This window comes from Arachis stenosperma, chromosome 3 (assembly GCF_014773155.1).
Source record: "Arachis stenosperma cultivar V10309 chromosome 3, arast.V10309.gnm1.PFL2, whole genome shotgun sequence".
NCBI lineage: Eukaryota > Viridiplantae > Streptophyta > Magnoliopsida > Fabales > Fabaceae > Arachis > Arachis stenosperma.
Genome location: NC_080379.1, coordinates 50,334,379 through 50,345,246, shown reverse-complemented (window position 1 = coordinate 50,345,246; position 10,868 = coordinate 50,334,379). Strand labels below are relative to the sequence as shown.

At 39.6% G+C, this 10,868-nt stretch overlaps 1 non-coding gene across 1 annotated transcript; it reads right to left on the bottom strand.

The window, feature by feature from the left end:
• Positions 1-596: 596 nt before the first annotated feature.
• On the bottom strand, positions 597-700 carry LOC130971681 (small nucleolar RNA R71). Its single transcript, XR_009082891.1, has one exon. It is a non-coding gene; the product is annotated as a small nucleolar RNA R71 (small nucleolar RNA).
• Between the last annotated feature and the right edge of the window lie 10,168 nt (positions 701-10,868).

Sequence of the window (10,868 nt, the reverse complement as noted above, 5' to 3'; positions counted from 1 at the left end):
TCTTCTTCTACTCACATAAAGAAATCTCTATACTGTGACATAGAGGATTCCTCTTCTTTTCTGTTATCTTCTTTTTCATATGAGCAGGAGCAAGGACAAGGACATTCTTATTGAAGCAGATCCTAAACCTGAAAGGACTCTGAAGAAGAAGCTAAGAGAAGCTAAAGCACAACAATCCAGAGAAAACCTTACAGAGAATCTCGAAAAAGAAGACATGGCCGAACCCAATAACAATGTTGGAGGCGCAAGAAGGATGTTTGGTGATTATACTACACCTACTTCCAATTTTTATGGAAGAAGCATCTCAATCCCTGCCATTGGAGCAAACAATTTTGAGGTGAAGCCTGAACTAGTTGCTCTGATGCAACAGAACTGCAAGTTCCATGGACTTCCATAAGAAGATCCCTATCAGTTTTTAACTGAATTCTTGTAGATCTGTGATACTTCCTGAAGTCTACAAGCTCATGCTTTTTCCCTTTGCTGTAAGAGACAGAGCTAGAACATGGTTGGACTCACAACCTAAAGATAGCCTGGACTCTTGGGATAAGCTGGTCACGGCCTTCTTGGCCAAGTTCTTTCCTCCTCAAAAGCTGAGCAAGCTTAGAGTGGATGTTCAGACCTTCAAGCAAAAAGATGGTGAATCCCTCTATGAAGCTTGGGAAAGATACAAGCAGTTGACCAAAAAGTGTCCTTCTAGCATGCTTTCAGAGTGGACCATTTTAGATATATTCTATGATGGTCTATCTGAGCTTTCTAAGATGTCACTGGACCATTCTGCAGGTGAATCCATTCACCTAAAGAAAATGCCTGCAGAAGCTCAAGAACTCATTGACATGGTTACAAATAACCAATTCATGTACACCTCTGAGAGGAATCCTGTGAGTAATAGGATGCCTCAGAAAAAGGGAAGTTCTTGAAATTGATGCTCTGAATGCCATATTGGCTCAGAACAAAATGTTGACTCAGCAAGTCAACATGATTTCTCAGAGTCTGAATGGATTACAAAATGCATCCAACAGTACTAAAAAAGCATCTTCTGAAGAAGAAGCTTATGATCCTGAGAACCCTGCAATGGCAGGGGTAAATTACATGGGTGAAGCCTTTGGCAACACCTATAACCTTTCATGGAGAAATCATCTGAATTTTTCATGGAAGGATCCACAGAAGCAAGGCTTCAATAATAAAAATGGTGGAAGAAACAGGTTTAGCAATAGCAGGCCTTTTCCATCATCTTCTCAGCAACAGACAGAGAATTCTGAGCAGAGCTCCTCTAGCTTAGCAAATATAGTCCCTGATCTATCTAAGGCCACTTTAAGTTTCATGAGTGAAACAAGGTCCTCCATTAGAAACTTGGAGGCACAAGTGGGTCAGCTGAGTAAGAAAATCAATGAAACTCCTCCTAGTACTCTCCCAAGCAATACAGAAGAGAATCTAAAAAGAGAGTGCAAGGCTATTGATATGATCAAAATGGTCGAATCCAAAGAGTAAGGGGAGAACGTGAATCCCAATGAGGAAGACCTCATGGGATGTCCTCCAGACAGAAGGGAGTTCCCTATTGAGGACCTAAAGGAATCTGAAGCTCATATAGAGACCATAGAGATTCCATTAAACTTCCTTCTGCCATTTATGAGCTCTGAGAACTATTCTTTCTTTGAAGAGGATGAAGATGTAACTGAAGAGCAAGTTGCTCAATATCTAGGAGCCATCATGAAGTTGAATGCCAAGTTGTTTGGTAATGAGACTTGGGAAGATGAACCTCCCTTGTTCATTAGTGAACTAAATACATGAGTTTAGCAAACTTTACCTCAAAAGAAACAAGATCCTGGTAAATTCTTAATACCATGTACCATAGGCACCATGACCTTTGAGAAGGCTCGTGTGTCCTGGGGTCAGGTATAAATCTTATGCCACTCTCTGTAATGGAGAAACTAGGGATCTTTGAGGTACAAGCTGCAAAAATCTCATTAGAGATGGCAGACAAGTCAATAAAATAAGCTTATGGATTGGTAGAGGACGTGTTAGTGAAGGTTAAAGGCTTTTACATCCCTGCTGATTTCATAATCTTAGACATTGGGAAGGATGAGAATGAATCCATCATTCTTGGAAGACCCTTCCTAGTCACAACAGGACCTGTGATTGATGTTGACAGAGGAGAGCTAGTCCTTCAAGTGAACGGGGACTACCTTGTGTTTAAAGCTCAAGGATCTTCCTCTGCAACCATGGAAAAGAGGCACGATAAGCTTCTCTCAATACAGAGTCAACAAAGCCCCCACAGTCAAACTCTAAGTTTGGTGTTGGGAGGCCACAACCAAACTCTAAGTTTGGTGTTGAACCCCCACATTCAAACTTTAAGTTTGGTTTTGGAAGGTCCCAACAATGCTTTGAACATCTGTGAAGCTCCATGAGGGCTCATTGTCAAGCTATTGACATTAAAGAAGCGCTTATTGGGAGGTAACCCAATTTTTATTTATCTATATTTCTGTTGTTCTTTTATGTTTTATTAGGTTTATGATCATGTGGAGTCACAAAACAATTGCAAAAATTAAAAACAGAATCAAAAATAGCAGAAGAAACAGCACACCCTGGAGGAAGAGCTTACTGGCTTTTAAACGCCAATAAGGAGCATCTAGCTGGCGTTTAACGCCAGAACAGAGCATGAAGCTAGTGTTAAACGCCAGAAACAGGCAGCAGTCTGGCGTTTAAACGCTAGGATTGCACCTTGAGGAAAGCTGGCGTTAAACGCCAGAAACAAGCAGCAAAGTGGCGTTTAAAGCTAGAAACAAGCATAGAGCTGGCATTTAATGCCAGAAACAGGCATCAGTCTGGCGTTAAACGCCAGGATTGCATATAGAAGGCATTTTACACGCCTAAAGGGTGCATGGATGAGAAATCCTTGACACCTCAGGATCTGTGGACCCCACAGGTTCACCTCAGGATCTGTAGACCTCACAGGATCCCCACCTACCTTCTCCCTCTCTCTCACACCTTTTCATAACACTTTTCCCCAAACATCATTCACCAATCACCTCAATCACTCTTCCCCATCACCTCCTCACTACTCACATCCATCCTCTCTTCCCCATAAACCCCACCTACCTTCAAATTCAAAATCTCTTTCCCACCGAAACCCACCCTTCATGACCGAACCCTACCCCTCTCCCTCAACTATATAAACCTCTCCATCCTTCTTCATTTTCACACAACACAAACCTAAACCTCCCTCCATCTCCTCCATATCTTCTTCTTCTTCTTCTATTCTTTCTTCTTTTGCTCGAGGGTGAGCAACATTCTAAGTTTGGTGTGGTAAAAGCATAGCTTTTTTATTTTTCCATAACCATTTATGGAATCTAAGGCCGGAGAAACCTCTAGAAAGAGGAAAGAGAAGACAAAAGCTTCCACCTCCGAGTCATAGGAGATGGAGAGATTCATCTCAAAGGTCCATCAAGACCACTTCTATGAATTTATGGCCAAGAAGAAGGTGATCCCTGAGGTCCCTTTCATGTTCAAGAAAAATGAGTATCCAGAGATCCGACATGAGATCCTAAAAAGAGGTTGGGAAGTTCTTACCAATCCCATTCAACAAGTCGAAATCTTAATGGTTCAAGAGTTCTATGCCAATGCATGGATCACTAGGAACCATGATCAAAGTATGAACCCAAATTCAAAGAATTATCTTACAATGGTTCGGGGGAAATGCTTAGATTTCAGTCCGAAAAATGTGAGTTTGGCATTCAACTTGCCTATGATGCAAGAAGATGCACGCCCCTACACTAGAAGGGTCAACTTTGATCAAAGATTGGACCAAGTCCTCATGGACATATGTGTGGAAGGAGCTCAATGGAAAAGAAACTCAAGAGGCAATCCGGTTCAATTAAGAAGACTGGACCTTACGCTTGTGGGTAGAAGATGGTTGGAGTTCATCCAACGCTCCATCATTCCTACTAGCAACTGATCCGAAGTAACTGTGGATCGGGCCATCATGATCCATAGCATCATGATTGGAGAGGAAGTAGAAGTTCATGAAGTCATCTCTCTAGAACTCTACAAAGTAGCCAAAAAGCCCTCCACCTTGGCAAGGCTAGCTTTTTCTCATCTCATTTGCCATCTATGCTACTTAGCTGGAGTTGTCATAGAAGAAGACATCCTCATTGAAGAGGACAAGCCCATCACTAAGAAAAGGATGGAGCAAACAAGAGAGTCCATTCATGGATCTCAAGAGACGCATGAGGAAGCTCATCATCAAAAAATTCCTGAGATGCCTCAAGGGATGCATTTTCCTCCAAACAACTATTGGGAACAAATCAACACTTCTCTAGAAAGATTGAGTCATGACATGAACCAATTAAGGGTGGAACACCAAGAATACTCCATCATTCTCAATGAGATTAGAGAAGATCAATGAGCTATGAGGGAGGAGCAACAAAGGCAAGGAAGAGACATAGAGGAGCTCAAGAATACCATTGGTCTTTCAAGAAGAAGGTGCCACCATCACTAAGGTGGACTCATTCCTTAACTTCCTTGTTCTTATATCTCTGTTTTTCGGTTTTTGAGCTTCATGTTTGTCTATGTTTGTGTCTTTACTACATTATCATTAGTATTTAGTAACTATGTCTTAAGGCTATGAATAATTCCATGAATCCTTCACCTTTCTTAAATGAAAAATATTTTTAATACAAAAGAACAAGAAGTACATGAGTTTCGAATTCATCCTTGAAATCAGTTTAATTATATTGATGTGGTGACAATACTTTTTGTTTTCTGAATGAATGCTTGAATAGTGCATATTTTTGATCTTGTTGTTTGTGAATGTTAAAATTGTTGGCTCTTGAAAGAATGATGAAAAAGAGAAATGTTATTGATGATCTGAAAAATCATGAAATTGATTCTTGAAGCAAGAAAAAGCAGTGAAAAAAAAAGGCAAAGAAAAAAAAAGAAAGAAAAAGAAAAAGCAAGCAGAAAAAACCAATAGCCCTTAAAACCAAAAGGCAAGGGTAAAAAGGTTCCAAGGATTTGAGCATCAATGGATAGGAGGGCCCAAGGAAATAAAATCCAGGCCTAAGCGGCTAAGTTAAGCTGTCCCTAACCATGTGCTTGTGGCATGCAGGTCCAAGTGAAAAGCTTGTGACAGAGTGGTTAAAGTCGTGATCCAAAGCAAAAAGAGTGTGCTTAAGAGCTCTGGACACCTCTAACTGGGGACTTTAGCAAAGCTGAGTCACAATCTAAAAAGGTTCACACAGTCATGTGTCTGTGGCATTTATGTATCCGGTGGTAATACTGGAAAACAAAGTGCTTAGGGCCACGACCAAGACTCATAAAAGTAGATGTGTTCAAGAATCAACATACTTAACTAGGAGAATTAATAACACTATCTGAACTCTGAGTTTCTTTGGATGCCAATCATTCTAAACTTCAAAGGATAAGGTGAGATGCCAAAACTGTTCAGAAGCAAAAAGCTACAAGTGCCGCTCATCTAATTAGAACTAATATTCATTGATATTTTGAGATTTATAGTATATTCTCTTCTTTTTATCCTATTTTATTTTCAGTTGCTTGGGGACAAGCAACAATTTAAGTTTGGTGTTGTGATGAGTGGATAATTTATACACTTTTTGGCATTGTTTTTAGGTAGTTTTTAGTAGGATCTAGCTACTTTTAGGGATGTTTTTATTAGTTTTTATGCAAAATTCACATTTCTGAACATTACTACAAGTTTGTGTGTTTTTCTATAATTTCAAGAATTTTCTGGCTGAAATTGAGGGACCTGAGCAAAAATCTTATTCAAGCTGAAAAAGGACTGCTGATAGTATTAGATTCTGACCTCTCTGCACTCGAGATGAATTTTCTGGAGCTACAGAACTCCAAATGGTGCGCTCTTAATTGCGTTGAAAAGTAGACATCTAGGGATTTCCTGTAATATATAATAGTCCACACTTTATTCAAGTTTAGATGACGCAAACTGGCGTTCAACACCAGCTCCATGCTGCATTCTGGAGTAAAATGCCAGAAACACGTCACAAACCAGAGTTAAATGCCAAAAACACGTTACAACTTGGCGTTTAACCCCAAGAGAAGTCTCTGCACGTGTAAAGCTCAAGCTCAGCCCAAGCACACACCAAAGTGGGCCCCAAAAATGGATTTCTGCACTTAGACTTATTTCTGTAAACCCTAGTGGCTAGTTTAGTATAAATAGAACTTTTTACTATTGTACTAGCGTCTTGTCTTTGGATGGATCTTTAATCAGTATATGCGATTTTAGACCTTCATGGGGGCTGGCCATTCGGCCATGCCTAGACCATGTTCTTATGTATTTTCAACGGTGGAGTTTCTACACACCACAGATTAAGGTGTGGAGCTCTGCTGTTCCTCGAGTATTAATGCAATTACTATTATTCTTCTATTCAATTTAGTTTATTCTTATTCTAAGATATTTGCTGCACTTCAACATGATGAATGTGATGATCCGTGACACTCATCATCATTCTCACCTATGAACGCGTGCCTGACAACCACTTCCGTTCTACCTTAGATCGAGCATGTATCTCTTGGATTCCTTAATCAGAATCTTCGTGGTATAAGCTAGAATTATTGGCAGCCATTCCTAAGATCCGGAAAGTCTAAATCTTGTCTGTGGTATTTCGAGTAGGATATGAGATGGGATGACTGTGATGAGCTTCAAACTCGCGAGTGTTGGGCGTAGTGACAGATGCAAAAGAATCACTGGATTCTATTCCGACATGATCGAGAACCCACAGATGATTAGCTATGCTGTGAAAGAGCATTTGGACCATTCTCACTGAGAGGATGGAAGGTAGCCATTGACATCAGTGAAACCCAACATACAGCTTGCCATGGAAAGGAGTAAGAATGATTAGATGAAAGCAGTAAGAAAGCAGAGATTCAGAAGGAACACAGTATCTTCATGTGCTTATCTGAAATTCCAACCAATGAATTACATAAGTATCTCTTTCTCTATTTTATGCTTTATTTAGCTTTATATTCAAAAACCATTATAACCATTAGAATCCGCCTGACTGAGATTTACAAGATGACCATAGCTTGCTTCATACCAACAATCTCCATGGAATCGACCCTTACTCACGTAAGGTATTACTTGGACGACCTAGTGCACTTGCTGGTTAGTTGTACGAAGTTGTGACAAAGTGTGATTCACATTTGAGAGCTCCAAGTCTTTGGCGCCATTGTTGATAATCACAAATTCGTGCACCAGCTATTGTGGAAGAGTTTTCGAGACAATCCTGAAGGTGTCCAGAACCTCCATCTTGGAGATAAAGTGAGTTTGCGATAGACTTAGTGCCAGAAGCCGGATCAGTTTTTATTGTACCGCAACCGAAGACACTATTATAATCAGTAGAACCTAGGATCAAGTTGAAAGGAGTATTAGAATAGAAAAATGTCCGACTAAGTGTTTTCCTTTGAGGAGACCGGGTATGCTAGTGAAAAAGGAAGAGAACAGCAAATGGCTTTATGCGAGGGGGAGTGTGCCAACGGAATCTGCATGACCCAACTTAGCCTTTCTTTTATAACTTACATTGGGAATTCCATTATAAATTCCAACTTGAATTTTCAACGAATTAACAGACGGAAAACTTTCAATTATCAACCTATCACAATTCCCTATAACAACCAATCGCAATATCAATTTTGTCAAATTGTTCATGTACCATGATTACAACCCAACTTAGTAATCCAAATGTTCCCATAATCATTGCTCAAGCCCATTTCAATACCATAGTTGACTATTCGGTATCACTCTTATTCCTAATCCTTAGTTCACATTTTCATCCACTTATAAAAGCTCTTTCAGCTTTTAGAATTGCTTATTCTTTCAATTTACTCAACACTTCTACGCCTTAGCTGCACATTTTAACCACACATAGAGATACAATCGCGTACTTGTTCCAAACTCACATGCAGTCAACTTTCATTGTAATCAATCAAAAAATTCAACCCCTACAATGCCATCAAACCAACTAGAATCAATCTGATCATAATCAAACATACTCGCTATCGCCCACAATTCCCAACTTCATCAATTCTTAATCAATTAGCCATACAAAATATCAGTGGATTATTGCAAATATTTCACAGGCTTCTTGGCATTCTTAATGAATTGATTCTCCTTCTAATACTACCTTTTTCTTATATGAATCTCATTTTTCCAGAATGAGCCTGAACTTATCTCGGTATAATTATCTAAATCCTTGAATCTTGGGGGCGTGCTACGCGTGAAGTTGCTCCTTTTTACAAACTTGCATCCTCTTTGACATTAGCTGAGACTTGCTTAATTTGATATGCCTTGTTCTCCTTATCACAGTTTTAATTTGAACCCTTTTCTTGAGATGCACCTTGAACTCTTCTCCTTGTGTATTTCGTTATTCACCTGCCACTTTTGTTTAATTACTATACAAGACATCTTTCTGACTTCTCGTGAACACCGTTCGTATTGATCGTTTATCTTTCGAGCTTAATATCTATTTAAGAATCGATTCGATGTCTAAATTAGTATCACGTATAACTTCTAGTTGTAGCCATCGAGATATTGGTCCCTTAGAGCGAGATTCCTAAACGCGGGAGATGAAATGTGTATGTGTGCGATATCAAAAGGAATTTTAGAGCCTTAATTCTTGCCTACCGTATTGCCTGAAGTTACATTAACACTCTAGGATACACCGTGTGTGTGGATGCCTGAAGGCAAAGCAAACTTTCAAGTCTTGAGAGGAAGATTAATCTCGATACCAGTACTCACGACACTTGAACCTCAGAAACCATTTGAAACTACTGCAGTGCAATATCGAAGGGGTTTGGATGCACGTGGAGGTAACATCGTAAAGTGGTGACAAGCACCCTTAGTAAAAAGATCCTGAGTGTTGTTAGAGAATGATTAAGGAGAAGGAACCGTTAAGTAATGTTGTAGTCTAAAGCTGGATGTCGAGGCAGCAGCTAGAGGTATCAGACCGAATCAGTTGCGAATTTTGAGGAGTTGTAAGGCCGAGAGTTTGAGAAGTACAGTAAGAAGATAAAGAGCTACTAAGAATGTTGAAGCATGTTAAACAAGGAAATCAAGCGTCTTAAGTGCTGAACTGATAACCGAAAACGATGAGGAAAGATTAAGCAAAAATCGAGTTAAGGTTCTAACTACGCAAGCCGACATAAAAGTTATGTAGACTAATGGAGTGAGCCTAGAGAGTTTAAAAGAGAAAGTTGTGTATTATTGGGAACAACTTTGGCAATTGATAAGAGAAGAGTGATCAACCTAAATGAGTTTATCTTGAGGATGATGGGCCATCTGAGGTGCTATAACAATTTGAACCAGTTCAATTCAAAAAGGATAGGAAATGATGTCAGAATGGAGATCAAGTCAGAATGGAGAAGCACCCCGAAGAACTTGAATTAGAAATGGGGACAGACTACCCTCACCTATTTTCAGGTAACTGGATTCGAATTTTGTGGGCAAAATTCCGATTGAGGTGGGTAGAATGTAAAATCCGGTTAATTAATGGCTAATTAACCCATAAATTAAAATATATTCTAGAAAGTGAGAAATGAGATTTTTATGGTTTAATATGATAGAGAAAATCAAAACGAGAATTTTGGCACCAATTTTAAAGAAATCAGCCTAAGATTGGGCCGAACGGGCCAAATCGGGCCAACCGGACCCAAGTTGGGCCTAAGGGCCCAGCTAAACCCTCATTCATTAAAGAGAGTTTAGCACTCTCTCCCTCCTCAAACACACACATGGTGAAACATAGAAAGGGGAAGGGGGAAACAAGAAACACTTGCTCCTATTTGCCTCAATCTTCCATTGATCATAACTTTTGATCCGGAGTTTCGATTGATGCACTGTTTGCAGCCACGACCACGGTGTCGAGCTCTACAAAACCCACAACTTTGTCTCTGAGGTAACTGATGAGCGGATAATTTATACGCTTTTTGGCATTATTTTTACATAGTTTTTAGTATGATTTAGTTAGTTTTTAGTATATTTTATTAGTTTTTAAGAAAAATTCACATTTCTGGACTTTAGTATGAGTTTGTATGTTTTTCTATGATTTCAGGTATTTTCTGGCTAAAATTGAGGGACCTGAGCAAAAATATGATTCAGAAGCTGACAAAGGACTGCTGATGCTGTTGGATTCTGACCTCCCTGCACTCGAAATAGAAATTTTGGAGCTATCGGAGTTCAAATGGCGCGCTTTTAGTTGCGTTGGAAAGTAGACATCCAGGGCTTTCCAGCAATATATAATAGTTCTTACTTTTCTCGAGTTTAGATGACGCAAACTGGCGTTTAATGTTAGCTTTCTGCCCTATTCTGGCGTCAAACGCCAGAAACAAGTTGCAAAGCAGAGTCAAATACCAGAAACAAGCTACAAACTGGTGTTTAACTCCAAGGAAGACCTCTACATGTGAAAGCTTTAATGCTCAGCCCAAGCACACACCAAGTGGGTCCGAAAGTGGATTTCTGTATCAATTACTCATCTCTGTACCCCTAGTGACTAGTCTAGTATAAATAGGACTTTTTACTATTGTATTTTCATCTTGGCATCTATATTTGATCAGTTTATGCGGTCTTAGACATTGGGGGCTGGCCTCACGGCCATGCCTGGACCTTTATCACTTATGTATTTACAACGGTGGAGTTTCTACACACCATAGATTAAGGGTGTGGAGCTCTGCTGTTCCTCGAGTATTAATGCAATTACTACTGGTTTCTATTCAATTCATGCTTATTCTTATTCTAAGATATTCATTTGCACTTCAATCTGATGAATGTGATGATCCGTGACACTCATCACTATTCTCACTTATGAACGTGTTCCTGACAAACACTTCTGTTCTACCTGCGAAAG